The 17,317-nt window shown below is 41.6% G+C and overlaps 1 long non-coding RNA gene across 1 annotated transcript; it reads left to right on the plus strand.

The window, feature by feature from the left end:
• The first annotated feature begins 12,759 nt into the window (after positions 1–12,759).
• Positions 12,760–14,843, plus strand: LOC143768522 (uncharacterized). The gene is made up of 5 exons (XR_013213919.1): positions 12,760–12,916; positions 13,821–13,865; positions 13,992–14,042; positions 14,166–14,216; positions 14,643–14,843. It is a non-coding gene; the product is annotated as an uncharacterized LOC143768522 (long non-coding RNA).
• Positions 14,844–17,317: the final 2,474 nt, after the last annotated feature.

Genomic DNA, 17,317 nt, shown 5'->3' on the forward strand with positions numbered 1-17,317 from the left:
TACTATCTCTGTTGTTTTTATATGCTTGAGTGATGTGCTCAGAGACCCTGGGAATTGGGCAATGCTATATTTGCATTTAATGATTTTTATTTTCCTGAAAAGCAGGGTGGTGTCTCTATATTTTTGTCTGTCATTTCTGCAGTGCTGAAAATGTAATATAATGATGAGCAAATGTCCCAGGCATCTTCATAAAGAAACACAATAGAATTTAATTACACAAGTAACTACCAATAAATGACAAACATGTTATCTTACTAAGTATTTCCCATCGCATTCTTCGTCCTATTGACATCTGATTTATTATTGACTGTATCACTGTTACTAAAAATAAAGAGGTAAAAATCATCACTAATAGGAGAAATAATATTTTATAATAAAAAAGCAGAGGGTATACAACATTTGACTGGTGGCATTCCAAAATCATATATGCTCTCTATATATCCCATAATATTGTTTTGCATTGTACTTTGAATGCGACAATGTGGTGCCTTAGTTACTACTATCATTGTCAAACTTACCCTAAAGTACCTTTCTAACCAGCCATTCCAGCAGGCAATATTTTAGGCAACCTAAAAATATTATGCTCCCAAATCAACAAGACTGGAATTTTGCAGTCGAATCATAACCACTTCACAACATTTGACGTCAGATAGCGGTTCCTGAGCGGTGATGTATAGGTACGTCATGGCGATTGTCCTTGGCACAAGAGCTGGACCAATGGTCGCTGCCTGTAGATTGTCTTACATGATAGCCAAACTCTGGCTGTCACAGCTAGGAGTGGTGCCCGCACCGCCCCCCTAAATGCTATGATCTATTTCGATCACAAAATTTAGTCAGTTAGGAGAGGGAGGGGGCTCCCTCACCCTTCTGATTAGTGCCCCCCGCAAGGTCTTAATGGCAGTCCAAATTCAACATGACAATCTTGGATCTGCCAGCAATAGTGACCTACTTAGACAATGGTCTAAGAGGCTTCTCTCAATGCAACACTGACATGTAAAATGCATTGCAATGCAGATGCAATGCAATATAACAGCAAACAGAGTAATGAAAGTTAAAGTCTCATAGAGGGACTAAGTAAAAAAAGTAAAAAAAAAGTAAAATGACAAAATAAAAATCACAAAATAATACAAAGTTGAAAAAACATATTAGACCTATAAATACCTATATTTATGTAAAAAAAAGCAAACAAAGAAGTGCATGTGGAGTCCTCTGGCCTAGCTGTCTTTATAAATACTTATATTTATGTAAAAAAAGTGAACAAAAAGTGCATGTCTCATCCTTTGGCCTAGCTGTCTTTAGAAAGACCACATGACCAGGGCTCATCCCACTGAACACCCGTACTCCTTTCATGTGGGCATAATACTACTCAGACAACACAGGTTGAGAGTAACAAACTAGGGTACTACTAATTTATTTGATCAACAACAGTCAATGACATAGGGTACAGACCCAGCAAGTACATAAGATGGTGCAAATGAGAGTCTCCCTCTTCTGCTAGCTTGCTGTGAATTAGAACATCTGTAACTTTGGGGCTTCCAGGGACAACTACTCCAACCAGTAGCACCCCACTTTTTGGTGGGCAGTGGGCACCCACAGAGAGGAGGTAGTGGGCAAGCTTAGGAAGCTGACAGAGTCCATTGAGGTATGTGGCCAGGTGACCCGATTGTCCCAACTTAGACTCTCCAAACATCTTTGAGAGCTCAGTGATGGTCAATGGAGCAGATCTGAATTCTTCCACCTGGAGCTGTGGTCCCTTAAATTGACATCCTGTAATGTGTCAAATCTGTATTGCCCCGGTTGGAGTCATGGTGCCTTGGGAACTGTCATGTAGAGTCTGTGGAAACAGAGGCAGATCCTTCTTTCATGGATCACATTTCTCATTCAGGCATTTTTCCAGAGGATTGGGGAAAGGTGGGAGGACGTCATCTCTTAATGCTCTAGAGTTCAAATAACCTGCACCATTTGTCCTTCAATATTTGCTGAGCAATTAGCTGCATGCACAATGGGTAATCGACATATTAACAAACATTGATTGTTCAATTATCCTGTGCCTTTGTTTCCCTTGGAAAGCAGAACAATAAGCTGCAAAGACTGATGCAATAGGTAAACAACAGCCAATCACAATTCAAGAAACATCAATTCAATCTACAATAAGAGTCAATGTTTAGTTTTATATGAATAATAACTCCCTGGGCCTACTGAATATGCGTCTGTCATAATTAAGAATAAATGCAGTGTCATCACATTCCTCCTCCTTCTTAATTAGCCAGATGTAGTAGGCTTCCGATCATCCTTCTCCACTTGTCTGGGACAGTCCATCAGTCTATCAATATTTCTTTCAGCAGAGACACGAATGTAAGAGGTTTCACCTTCATGAACTAAACTTTGTATCATCCAGTTTCTTCAAAGCATATTCCATATCTTCCTTGTAAATAAACTCCAAAATCCACAAGCCATCCTATTGCACATCAGTATTGCAGACATCTCCAGCTTCTCTCATATGATCTTTTAGATCCTGCCAACTTCCTGATGAGGGAAGTTCGGAGACGAGGACTCTATATTCATTGGGCTGGTATTGGGGTCTATTCCTCCTACAGGGTTCTCCATAACCTCCCCCTGGTACTTGTCTTGACTTGAGAAACTCCACACGTAACCAACGAGAACTGAACTTGGACCCATTGAGTCCAAACATGGCATGCTACACATCCCGTGGATCCTGGATGCTGATGAAGATGAACAGTGTGGCACCGCTTCCCCCACAATTCATTAGCTTGATGGCATGGATCCGTTCGTTTAGATGGAACAACTCCTCCAGCTCCTTCTCCTGTACATCTGCCAGTATATTGCCCACATAAATGAAACCTTTCCCCAATTGCTGACCTCCAGCCTGGGAAATGGCCATTTGGTTGCCTGGTAAATGGTGATCTGGGGGTACAATATCTGGGCTGACCAAGGTGATGGAAGACCCAGTGTCCAGTCCCTGGACCTTGATATTACAATTCTTGACAAGCTGGATGTGGCGATGGTTGAAGCTGGTATAGGGTTGTCAATCTGCCATATAGTGTGGACAGGGTATATCATGTCATCCTCTGCTGGTGTATCCGAAGGGTAGCATCCCCCAGATCCTGATAGCTTTTTTTGACAGACGTTTACCATCTGGATCAGCAGGCAGATGGGCTCCATGCATGGGGCCCTGGCCCTATAGACAGTCTTTGACATGTGTCCAAGGTACCAGAATGTATAACAGTGCCATTGTTTGGCAAATCATGAGTCTTGTTTGTAAACCTTTTTCATTGTTTGTTCATTTAACCTGTGCCTTTGTTTTCCAATGATAAGCAGAACAATAAGCAGCAAGGACTGATACAAAAGATAAACAGCAGCTATTCAACAATTCAACAAACATCAATTTAATTTACAATAAGAGTGAACGTTCAGTCTCATATGAACAATAGCTCATGTCCCTGGGCCTATTGAATATGTCTGGCATAATTAAGGATAAACATGGTGTCATCACAGTGCACATATTTCATATTACCATGCCCTGAATGACCTGGTCTATAAAACTGTCAATCTAGTTAACCCCTTCAACTTAATTAAAAAATGTAAAAACATATGCATTTTCATAATTTCACCCAAGAAAAGTAAAATAAAATGCAATTAAAAGTCAAATGTAAATAAAAATTATATTGCTGAAAACACCATCTTGTCCTGCAAAAAACAAGACACCATACTGCTCCATCAGCAAAGAAATGAGCAAGCTATAAGTCTCAGAATAAAGTGATGCAAAAATATTTTTTCTCTTTAAAAAAATAGTTATTTTTGTGTAAAAAGTCAGCTCACCCAACTGAAGCCAGAATGCAATGACTAAAGACCTTGGGATCTGAAATGCGTCTGCCAGTGTGAATTACTCCTTTTAGGGTCAGTGGATACTATGCTGTTATAATGGAATTTAAGAATTTTCAATAAACATTCATTTCATGGGATTTCTGGAGCTGAATCATTTTTTCTTCACATGGTCATCATTATTTCACCTCACCACATTTCAAAACAGCCAAACTGAGCGCCAAGCCATACAGCAGTGTCTCCTGCTGTTTGATGACTCCACTTGCTGTATTCTGTGGCCTATCCACCTGACCCTGCTCCACAAGTTGAAGAGGCTGAGTGCAAAGATGGCAAACCACTTGTTACATAGGAAGATGAGTACGTGGCAGAGCCAGTGCACACAATCAGCGGACCATTGCAGCACATCTCTGAGGGTGATGAAACACAGGAGTCAACTCCTTCGTCTTTCTTCAGTGTGCCCATCAGAAAAGAGGGCAGGGGTGTGGAATGGGTGGAAAATGATGCTAGGAATGATGAGGTCCTAGAACCTACATGTAGAATATTCCATCATAGTGATGTTCTAACTTCAGAAAAAGAGTATGTGGTCATACTGCCCAAGCATCACAGCAAAATACTGAGCAAGAGGAAAAGCACAGCAGCCAGCCCCTAGCCAGTACTTCAGCTGCTACTATACATCATGCCAAGAAAATGAGCACACCAAAGCAAGCTCAAAAGAGCTCCCTGGTGTAGCATTCCTTTAGGGAATGTTCTGATGACAAGCGACAGGAGGTGTGCACTCTGTGCAGTCAGAGCCTGAAGCGAGGAGTAAATTTTTTTTAAATCTGAGCACCACCTGCATGATGAGTAGTGTTGAGCATTCCGATACTGCAAATATCGGGTATCGGCCGATATTCGCTGTATCGGAATTCCAATACCGAGTTCCGATATTTTTGTGATATCGGAAATCGGAATTGGAAGTTCCCAGTGTATGGTTCCCAGGGTCTGGAGGAGAGGAGACTCTCCTTCAGGCCCTGGGATTCATATTCATGTAAAAAATAAAGAATAAAAATAAAAAATATGGATATACTCACCCCTCCGGCGGACCCTGGACCTTAGCGGTGTAACCGGCAGCCTCCGTTCCTAAGAATGCAGTGAGTATACAGGACCTGCGATGACGTCGCGGTCTTGTGATTGGTCGCGTGACCGCTCATGTGACCGCTCACGTGACCGCGAAATCATCGAAGGTCCTTCACTCACTGCATTCTTAGGAACGGAGGCTGCCGGTTACACCGCTAAGGTCCAGGGTCCGCCGGAGGGGTGAGTATATCCATATTTTTTATTTTTATTCTTTATTTTTTACATGAATATGGATCCCAGGGCCTGAAGGAGAGTTTCCTCTCCTTCAGACCCTGGGAACCATCCAGGATACCTTCCGATATTTGTGTCCCATTGACTTGTATTGGTATCGGGTATCGGTATCGGCGATATCCAATATTTTTTGGATATCGGCTGATCCAATCCGATACTGATACTTTCAAATATCGGACGGTATCGCTCAACACTAATGATGAGGCATCTGAAATTTAAGTACAAACTGCAGAGGAGTTTCACATCTTAAAAAGTATGACAGATGTTAGCCTCCTCCTGCTCCCTCTTCTCCTGCGGTCTCAACCTCTTCCTTCTGCTCATGATCAACAGGGTCACCTGTCTTCCCACAAAGAGAGGATGTGACAGCATCACCCCCACCAGTGTCACTGAGCTACTCCACACCTTCCCATGGAAGTGTTCAGCTCCCCATCCCTCAAATCCTTGAGAGAAAAAAGGAGATACCCCCTAGCCACCTACAAGCCATAGTCCTGAAAGCCAGCATTTTCAAAATTACTCACCTTCAAAATGCTGCCATTCTGGCTGGTCGATATGGACCTCTTCTAAAAACTGATATCAGTGGCTGTCACACAGTATGATGTTCCCAGCCACTAATACTTTTTCACATAGGCCATCCCTGCCCTGACAAATCAGGTGTGCACTGTGCAAAGCCATCAATGGCAAGGTTCACATAACAACTGACATGTGGACCAGTAAGCACGGCCAGGGACTTTACATCTCCAAAACTTCCCTTAGGGTCAATATCTCCAAAACTTCCCTGTGGGCAGCTGGTCCAGAGAAGGAAGGCATTGGACCGCATGTCCTATCACCACCAAGGATTGCTGGATGTTCCTCTGTCCAGGAGATGTACCAACAAGTTGGTACACCAGCCTGCACATGTTGGAGAGGCTATGTGAGTGAGTAGTAGAAGGCAATAGTGTAATTCCAGCTGCGGAACACAGTATTGAGTCGTTCGGCTGAACAAACACACTTCACCACCTATAAGTGGGCCTCTATGCATGACATGTGTGGCATTTTGCGCTGCTTTTAATATTCCAGCACCATGCCCAGTACTGATGACACCATCATCAGCATTGCATAACCACTTGTATGCCTGCTGAAAACAATTGTATATATTGAGAATCCACTCTGCCCTTCCCTGAGTACCAGAGTCTCTGCTCTAGACTTTAAATTTGTATGTCTATTTTAATGCCTGTTTTGTATAACATAATAAACTGTTAAATTATATACTACGTATATTGTGGACTATTGACTCCATGTTTTTGTAGGATCAACTTCTCTGAACCCGCTGTCAGCACTATGGGGGGCTACAAAATGCAGCTGGCTGGAAGACACTTTGAAATGCCGTATCAATTGGACCAAAGGTGCCCTATCCCAGCTGCGCCCGGGCCAAATGCCAGCTCTTTCTTTCTCCCCGAATATGCCTTTGATTTGTGAATTTATGACGTTTTGACAGAAACCAGGGTGATGGTCAGGGTTGGTTAGTTTTCATGTCTGTGTTATTAAAAAACCCAAGTAATTTTAGAAATTTTATTGCCAGTATTTTCATGGCCCCAATCATTGTGTAACACTATATTTGCATTTCATTTGTTTCACCATAAAAGCAGGGTGGTGCCTTTTGTATTTCAGTATTTCATGTCTGCAATGTTGAAAATGCAATATTACTTCCTCTACGTATTAACAATGTATTAGAACATCCTTAGTATGAGAAGCAATAGTATGTAGAAAGATAGAGAAAATACTAAAAAAATGACACATAGTCTGACTAATCCATTTTAACCTTTAATCAGTCACGTACTTTTTATGCAGAGTCTCAGCATAACAACAGTGGTGAAAAAGAATGGACATAAAATGCTTTACTGAAATAAAGAGTAAATTGAACTGATTAACAGTTCTGATCTGCTTTGGCACACCTGCTTAAATTGTGAAATTGGAGATACGCTCATGCTTCACCAATATTTCTGGCAGGTGTTGCATTAGTCTTTTTGATTATGGTGGAATTTCTATTCAATAAAACCTGTTTTGGTTTTCCTCCTCTGTTCCCTAACCAAAAGCATCCCAGATGCTAAGGAAGATATTACACAGAGCAACTTTTTCAAATTTATTTCTTGAAAAATATGAAGTTAGCTTTTGTAATCAGAAGATATCGGGCTATAAGAGATTGAGGAACCAATTCTGGAGTAGGTGGAAGAGGTGGAGGTAGTGGTGTAGGTGAAATAGGCATATGAGGAGGAGATAGCCAACACTCTTTTTTTGTGAGCAGTAAAAACAGGCAGTATAATGATCATATACAGAAATAAAAATAAATAAAACCACGTAGCGCAGCATTATTACCCTCCTGAACCTGCAGCAAGCATTCCGATAATCCACTTGTCGCTGAAATAAATAATATAATAATAAAGAGTAGACTTGCACTAAGGTAGTTTCCTGCTCCAACTATCTTAGTGCAAGTTCACTCTTTATTTTCACAGTGTAATTATCTGCTGGCCACTCACTCTCTATACAGGTCGTATAATGCTCTGCACTTTTTTGGGATGAAAATAATGAGGAGATCATCAAATAGGAGATGAGGCAGTGTTACGGCTGGTGGTGGTGCAGCTGCTGCACGGAGAGAGAGCACAAGGTTGATCTGTTCCTGCTACGTGCCCAAAAGAAACACCTTTTGTAATTTGTAGGGCCGAGTATAGTTGGATTAGTAGTGAGGCCAGAACAAGTAGAAGTGGTTTTAGGTGGGTTAGTTGAGACTGCCTTCAGCCTTCACTTTGCCTTCCTCTCGGTCCACTGCTGATAGCGTAGATTTTGTACAGTGACCCATTGGTACGGCTTCCACCGCACCCCTTGCAAATCAGGAAAGCAGTCTGAGCCACAAGTTATGCGGCAGTCACTTCTGCTTTTTGATGACTCTGCTGGCTGTGGTTATGGGGCCATTCACTTGAGCCTGTAAGCACAAGTGGAAGAGATTGAGTGCACTGATGCCTAACTGGATGTTCTGTTGGAGGATGAGTATGTGGGAGGGGCAGTGCAAAATGGTCAACCACCGTAGTACATCTCTGATGATGATTTTATTGAAACACGGGTGCAAAAGTGCTGCAGCTTTCTGCTATGTGTAGACCAGCAATGAGGGCAATAGTGAGGACTGGGTGGAGCATCATGCGATGGATTATTATTACTAACTAGATGGTGGCCCGATTCTAACACATCGGGTATTCTAGAATATCTATGTAGTTTATTTATGAAGATTTCAGAATAATGCAATGAATACACAGGATTCGGCTGGCTGGGAGCGACCAATTAGTGAAGCGTGGTTCAAATCTCGCTGCAATTCGTGGCCGGACTGCACCTGTCGCTGATTGTTCGCGGCCAGCCGGCCGTGACCAATCAGTGAAGCCATGGCCAGCTGCAATTTTTTGAGGGCCCCGGGCAAAAGAGTCTCACAGCTCACGTAGCATATAACACAGCCCACGTAGCATATAACACAGCCCACGTAGTATATAGCACAGCCAAATAGTATATAGCAGCCATGTAGTATATAGCACAGCCACGTAGTAAATAGCACAGGCACATAGCATATAGCACAGCCACGTAGTATATAGCACAGGCACATAGTATATAGCACAGCTACATAGTATGTAACACAGCCACATAGTATATAGCACAGCCACATAGTATATTGCAGAGCCACGTAGTATATACCACAGCCCACGCAGTATATAACACAGCCCACGTAGTATATAGCACAGCCCACACAGTATATAACACAGCCCACAAAGTATATAACACAGTCCACATAGTATATAGCACAGCCCACGTAGTATATATCACACCCCACGCAGTATATAACACAGCCCACATAGTGTATAACACAGCCATGTAGTATATAGCACAGCCATGTAGTATATAGCACAGCCCACATAGTATAGAGCACAGCGACGTAGTATATAACACAGCCAATGCAGTATATAACACAGCCCACTCAGTATGTAACACAGCCCACCAGTACATAACACAGCCCACATAGTATATAGCAATGTGGGCACCATATCGCTGTTAAAAAAAAGAATTAAAATAAAAAATAGTTATATTCTCACCTTCTGGCAGCCCCTGGATCCAGCCCAGGCCTTTAGCAATCTTCGTCGCGATGCTCCATTCCCAGTAATGCCTTGCAGCAATAACCCTTGATGATTTAGCGGTCTCGCGAGACCACTATATCATCACGGGTCGTTGCCGCAACGCATTCTTGGGACCGGAGCATCACGAGGAGCAGGATAGGCTGCCGCGGATGCCGAAAGGTGAGAATAAAATGTTTTTTATTATTTTTAACATTATATGTTTTTACTATTGATGCTGCATAGGCCGCATCAATAGTAAAAAGTTGGTCACACTTACAGGGTTAATGGCAGCGTTAACGGACTGCGTTACACTGCATTATGCAGCGGTGTAATGCAGTCCGTTTAACGGACTGCTAAAACTCTATGTGGGCGCAGACTGTAGGGGACTATGGAGGGGGCACTGACTGGAGGGGAGTAGGGAGGGGCCAATTCGCGGCCAGACTGTGACTGTCGCTGATTGGTCGCACTCAGCCGGCCGCGACCAATCAGCAACGTGGGATTTCCATGACAGACAAACAGACGGAAGTGGAAAACAGACAAACAGATGGAAGTGGACCTTAGACAATTATATATATAGATTTTTTAGAGCACCATTGATTCCATGGTGCTGTACATGAGGAGAGTTTACATACAAAACTCAAATAGAAATTACAATGAACAAACTAATAGTCACAGACAGGTACAGAGGGAAGGGGACCTTACACTTGTGGGCTTACATACTACAGGATAATGGGGAAGTAAACAGTAGGTTCGGAGTGGCAGCAGCTGTGGTATTGGTGAGGTGGCAATGGGGTCATTTTAGGCTTTAATCTGTTCTGAAAATAAAGGTTACAAGTTTCTCCTAAAACCTCCTAATGTAGGTGATAATCAGACTTGTTATGCCACAGAATTATAGAGGATGGGGGATACTCGGGAGAAGTCTTGCAGGCATTTGGATGAGGAATATATAATTGTGAATGAAAGACGGAGGTATTGGGAGGACCAGAGATTAAAAGGTGGAAGATATTGTCAGATTGGTTCAAAGTTATTTGGGGAAGACAGGTTGTGGAGGCCTTTGTAGGTCAGTGCTAGTAGCTTGAAGTAAATATATTCTGGAATTTGGAGAAAATAAAGGGATTTGTAGTGGGGAGACGTGGAAGAGTTGTGAAGATAGAAGCGGATTAGTAGAGAAGCAGAATTAAAAACAGGCTGGAGATGATGCAATGGGGGATGATGAGGTCCTTGACTTCACATGGAGTAAAAGTCATCCGCGTTAATAGGTTGGAGGAAGATGGTGGTGGCGGTCATGCTGCCACAGCTGCACAGCAAAAGAGGGAGCAGGGTGCAAAATCACCGAGGCCAATCTCTAGCCATAAAGTTGTCTGCTACTGCAGCCTGTAGTCAGCCCCTAGCCTTTTCTCTGTCCATGTTGCCTTCTCTTTTGCCTCTTCCTCCTACTCCGCTTTCTCCACCATCTCCTCATCTGGCGTTCTCACCCTGCTGCTTGTCTATCTGCGATGCAGCACCAATTCTGTCTTTCTGCTCATTGCCTCATATACAACGTATGTACAAAGTGGAACTCCACCTTGCATATGCTGGAGAGACTGTGTGAACAGCAGCTTATGATAAGGAAGCATTAGCTGCAGCATGCACGAGTGAGTTGCTCACGGGTCCTGGGACCCATTGAAGCACAGCTAGCGTGAAATGGCTGTCATCCACAGAAGTTATCCGCTCCTCTCCCGCTGTACCCATGTCATACTAAATAAAGGAATGTTTTACCAGATGGTGAGTGCTACCTCTTTTCTCTGTTTTTCGACTACAATTGATTCATTTTTTGTGTGTAACCGAATTCCCTCAGTTGTGTGGTGTCCAGCCTACACCCAGGTAGATTTCAATCTCAGCTGAGAAAGTCAAAGAAGTACGTGACGGCAATACACCTCTTTTCTTACCACTTTAGTACAATGTTTGGGCAATCACCACCACCATCATCATTGTAATCAACAACTACGATCTGCTGTACTCTGAGTATGCCTACTTGTCCTTCTCCATCGCACCTGCAAATAACCATATCAGATCATGCGCTGAGGAAACAAATATATGGTCTCAGTCATCCACTCAGGCTAAGCACCCTGGTGGGTTTATGGTATCCAGTTGTTCTCTGAGCTACTGTGTAAAATCTATGTGGGCTTTGGTGAGAGAGGGCCCTGGTGGGGCCACTGCCATCTCACATTTAACTGGAAAGTATTGTGGAGCAGAGAACCACTGGCTCCCTGCATGTCTCCCCTTACTTGTCTCCCTGCAGCCAGTCCTCCAATCATCACTTCTGTCTTTTAATGTCTTTCTTCTGTAATTGTGCCAGGTCCCCATACACTTCTTGATGGGCCTTCTATTCAATACACTCCAGGAAATTAAATGGGGCTGAATACATGACATTGATGCAAATATGGAAGATAAATCACAAAAGAAAGAAAAGCCAATTGAAGGACCAATGGTGACACAAGAATAAAACAAGCCAAGGATAGCTGAGTGTAAGATTTTTTAAAAATCTTTCCACCTTTCTATAATTGCTGCAATATTTCCTAAAGTTCATGGAAATGGAGGCTGGCTGTACTACCTTTTTATTTGTAAATGTGATGCTAATTTGATTTACCTTGAAGCGATTTGCTCATCTTTCTAGCATATGATTAGAAAAAAAAGAGGGACTTTTGAAGTGCCCATGAGCCAAAAGGCACAAGCAATCTGCCCTAATTATAGAATACTAGCACATGAATCCATTCCCATATTCAGTTGATGTGCTAGGAGGCAAGTTTTGGAGAAAGAGTGATTATATTCTTAGTGACAGACAACTGTTTTAACTATCAATATGATAAAGAACTGTGTAGGAAATGGTTAGTAAAATAACTAATGTTGAGGGAGCATGCTTGGATATCGTGTTATCCAAGCATGATCGTGTGTTATTCGAGTATCTCGGGCGTGCAATATGTTCAAGTCCCCGAGGATGCGTGTTTCAAGGCTGTTGGATAGCTGCAACACATGCCGGGATTGCCTGTTTTTTTAAGCAATCCCGCACTTGAAGCATGCAACCTTGAATATATTACTTGAGCAAGCCCAAGATACTCAGATAACACCCGAGCATGCTCGGAAGACACAATATCAGAACACACTCACTCATCACTAAAGATAACATATTTCTCATTTATTTGTAGATCGCAATGTAATTAAATGCTGTGCTTATTCGTGAGATGCTTAAAATACTTTTCACAATGATAATACATTTCAACACTGGAAGTGTGACAAATGGAAATACAAGAAACTCCACCTTGTTTTTCAGGAAAAGAAAATACGAAATACAAATATGATATTACCTGATACACAGAGTTGCAGAATAATTGAATGAACGAGTAATGGTATTTCCTAATTGTTTTTTCATACCTCTCAAACATATAAAAGCCACAGAGCTGGAAGAGACTGAATATTCAACTGGGAAAGCCATTTGCTTCAACTTATTTCCTACATCTGACTTATCAAACTCTTCAAGAGAATCATGTCTGAAGTGAAGGGACAACAGAAGAAATGCTGCCCAGAGCCTTGCCCACCACCCCAACAGCAATGCCGAGATCGTAAGTGCCTCACCTGTGGTCTTTTTTTCATTTTAATTATTAGAATGTTTCTAATAATTTTATGTTGTTATTATGTTGGCACTGGCAGAAGAATCTTAGAACTTTAGGTGATACGCTTTTATATGTTGCTTTAAAAGGATGTGTACATTGATTAAACTTTGAATAAATCAATAGTATATGCGATTTAAGAAATGTATGTATATTATGAGATAAATTATCTTCCTTCCCCACTTATCAGACACTTTTTCCCCTCCATCCTGCCTTCTAAACTTACCATCTACTGTGAGAAACCAACTCAAGTCTGTCTTGCTCAGAAGAGATGGGCTGCATGTGTCATGTGACCTCAGATAATTATCATCAATGGAGATTGAAGGAGGGAAAGAGAAGTGAACAGCGGGGAAGGGAAAGACAGAGGGAGATGGAAAAACATTTTGCAGTGCTCTATAATAAGTATTTTACCTCACATCAGAATTTGATTCAGTTAAAAAATGGTCAGCTCCTCTGTATATTGTCCTCATATTGCTGCAGTTTTTATCTGAAAGCTAAGAAATTATTGAAGGTCAGGCAATCCCCTCTATCCTGCGCTTTCTGTGGGAGAAATTAGTGAAGCTGCTCTGCTTCACAAGATATCAAATGACTGCAAATTAAAGATAGAGCTTGCACAAGGGAAAACTGATGAGAATACAGTCTATAATTCACATATTAATTCACATAATGGCCAGAAATTGTGTTATTACTCATTTACATATAGGACACCTTATTCTGGAATGTTTCTTGAAAGCACAGTTACCTTTTAAACTCAAAGTATGCATGTCTCTAGTTTTTCCATCAATTCTACTAAAAATATGAGCAGTGCTGAGTTTTTGTTCAAAACAGACTGAAATATTTATCTTATCTATTTCAGCTTGCAAACCAGTGTGTCCTGAGCCAATATGCCCTTCTCCTCAAGGTAAAACAGAATATTAATACCTGTCAAAAATACTTATGGATTCACATTTTGATCCTTATTATTAGAAATAAAGCTACACAATCTATTTGTATCCTGAAAACGTTTTGTATATTCATTTTTTTTCAGTATGTGTGCCTGTGCCAGTGTGCCCTGAACCAAAGTGTCCTCCTCCTCAAGGTAACACATTATATTAGTATTTGTGAATATATATTTATAGATAAAAGCATGATTCCAATTATTTGAGATTAAGCTACAAAATCTATTAAAATAATGAAACTTTCACTATGTACATTTTTTTAGTGTGTGTGCCAGTGCCTGTGTGCCCTGAACCAAAGTGTCCTCCACCTCAAGGTAAAATATTGAACAAATATTTTTTGCTTCTTTTCTTAAGCAATTTTGGTAATTAATTATTTTTATTGTTGTTTTTATCTGCATTAGAAAGTAGTCAAATAGAGCAATATAGCATATTCTACCACTTGGGGCAATTAATGGAAGACTAAAAAGCCATTCTAAGTTGACATATGACATAGTTGAAGTTCACACATATTAATATCAGTTGCAAAAATGTGTGGAACTTTCCCATTTATCTGAATACTGTTGGCAGAAATTAATTTCTGTACAGCAGAAATAACCCCATTCAGTTTTACAGAAAGCACTTTAGGTAGAAGATAGTTCCAGAGAATTTGCTAAATTGGCAAAATTTATACTACACTTTTTTTATAGGATTACATTTAAAATAGTGCAATGATTTGCAATATTTTTTCCTCTTCTTTCTAGTGCAATATAAACCAGTCCAACAATGTCAACAGGACAAGAAATGTGTAAAGAAGTGAAGATATGAAAACCTCAAGACAAATAAACTTCAATAGCCTCCCTGCATACATTAAAATCTGCTTAATAACAGAGAAATATCTGCATTATAAATAATAAAAATGTTATGATGATAATAAAGTAATAAATTATCATGAAAATAAAAAATTGTGGGTCACTTATTCAAGAAAAGTGTAGTGCTAGAGGGCTTGTCCATTTAGGGGGACAGTTTTTTTCTGTATTATATTAAATATTTTTGGTGAAAAATCATTTTCACAATTGGGTTCCATTTCAATTTTTGCATTGTTTGACTTTTACAGGGTTTTCATTTCCCAGAACATTCACGATTAATGTAGTAAGTGGCCATAAATCAGTGAGCTCACTGATGGATTCTCATTTGATGAGGAAGGTCACTTTCTCTTAGGCCCCTTTCACCGGTCATGATGTTATCCATGTCTATGTGTCTGTGTGCTCGTGTGTAATGTCCATGTGCCATAAGTGTGCCATCCGTGTGCACCATCAGTGTGACACGTACTGGCATCTGGGAAAAGCAGCATGGTTTATGCTGTTGCCAGGTGCTAGGTGCTGAATCCAACTCTCATCATCATCACCTGGTCTCCCTGCAATCAGCGCTGATGAGAGTTGTAGTCATCACCCGCCATCTGTGAATAGTGCCCATTAAATAAATGAATCAAAAAATGGCATGGGGCTCCCCTTAATTTTCCTAACCAGCTGAGGGAAAGCAGACAGTTGGGGGCTGTTGCTATTTTTCTGGCCAGGGGCCAATAGTCATAAAGGTTCCAAGTCTATTAATAACAGCTCACAGTTGTTTGCTTAGCCTTTACTGTTAGTAAATGGGGACTTCAAAAAAATTACGTGGGGCCTTCCCTTTTATTAATAACCAAAAAGGGCTAAACAGACAGTTGTGGGCTGATATATATAGATTGGAAATGTATCATGGATATATTGGCCCCCTCCTAGTCTAAGAATACCAGTCTTCAGCCGTCCCAGAAATGGCACATCCATTAAATTTTGGGGCTTAGCCTCAGCTTTTCTCACTATCCCTGGTGCCTTGGCAAGTTGGGCGATAGTTTTGTGGTTGATGTAATCTGCTTTATGTCCCCTGACATCGAGCCGAGAGGTTAGTAATGGAGAGGTGTCTATCACACACCCCTATTACCAACCCTGTAGTCAAAATTAATAAAGACACACAGAGAAAAGTGCTTTAATTGCACAAATCACTCCTTGACATTTACCTTCTTTTACTAGTTTATTAACATAAAAATCAAAATAAAAAATCAAAGTAATCTTCACCTGTCTTTTATCTTTAGTTTAATTAATGTGTAAAAAGTGGTAATTGTCAGGAAGTGATTTGTACAATTAAAGGACTTTCTCTGTGTGTGTCTTTACTAATTTTCACTACGTGTTAGTAACAGTGGTGTCTGATAGTGTCTCCATTGCTAACTCCTATGCTTGATGTCAGCACTGGTGGCTAAACGAATAATCATTGTAGGCTGTATACTGGATCACATACATCCCATAGCCACCACTGTTATTAATCATGTGCATTAACATCCCTGCCATCACCATGCCCCTTTCCTTGATCACTTCATTCAACGATTCGTCCGCCATATTTTTAACAAAAACCTGCACCTTTCCAGCAGCAACTGTCTAGGAAACCAAGTTACTGCTTTTCATGGTGTTTATAATGCCCCTAAAAAAAAATCTACACACTATGTTGATATGTAACCCCCAGGGGGAAATGTTTGTCAGCCCATACACTTAGTGTAAGGGCATTCCAAGTATAGGTGAACAGCTCCTTTGTGATGTCAATTTTTTTTTTATGAAACACTCCTCCTTGTTTCTGGAGCGGCCCCCAAATGCAGGGCAGCGGGGTACTCGGTACCGGGTCTCTCTCGGTTCTGGGGATGTCACGGTGGCCTGACCTGGTCCGTGGTTCTGCTAAGGGGCGCCCAATTAAAGATGTAGGTGCAGGTGTAGGTCGCAGTAAATGACAAGGACACAGGGTTGCAGTCTCTTTACCTCTTTACTGAAGGCTTCGGCATCCGCAATCCAGAGCACTGCTAACAGGGCTGGCTGAGACCGGCCGGTCCGAAGGCACATCCAGAGTTCCCTTTGCAGGTGGAAATCAGTAGCCTACCTACTAGCACCTGGGTGTTGTAGTACTTCCCTGCTGAGCACCACGGGATAGTCCTCACAACTGTCGTGTATGTTTCTGTTCTTTCTCTCCGTCCCCCAGATGATATGGATAGGACGCACCCGTATGATGGGGTAGGCCTGGAGTTATTTTATAGGGACCCTAGAGTCGCCCCTCTCCCACAATTGCCTCCGTTGTCTTCATTAGGTGTGAAAGGTGAGACAGTGAACCTAAAGTTAACTGCCCTGCCGTAGTTCAAAGTAATGCGTAGAGTCTATTACTTCCTTGGCGTTCCGGCCACCGGCTTCGCGCCTCAGAAGGATGTACATCTGCTGAAAGGGTTATTGGAGTGCTTGTAACTTTGGTACAGGCCAGGCCTTGCATTCAATGTATAAGAAAAAAGTATGGGAGACACACTTTCCTCTAATGGGAACAATTTTGTCATGGGGCGGTAAAGTATGTCTGCTGAAACAGTTATTGGGGT

This window comes from Ranitomeya variabilis, chromosome 4 (assembly GCF_051348905.1).
Source record: "Ranitomeya variabilis isolate aRanVar5 chromosome 4, aRanVar5.hap1, whole genome shotgun sequence".
Lineage (NCBI taxonomy): Eukaryota > Metazoa > Chordata > Amphibia > Anura > Dendrobatidae > Ranitomeya > Ranitomeya variabilis.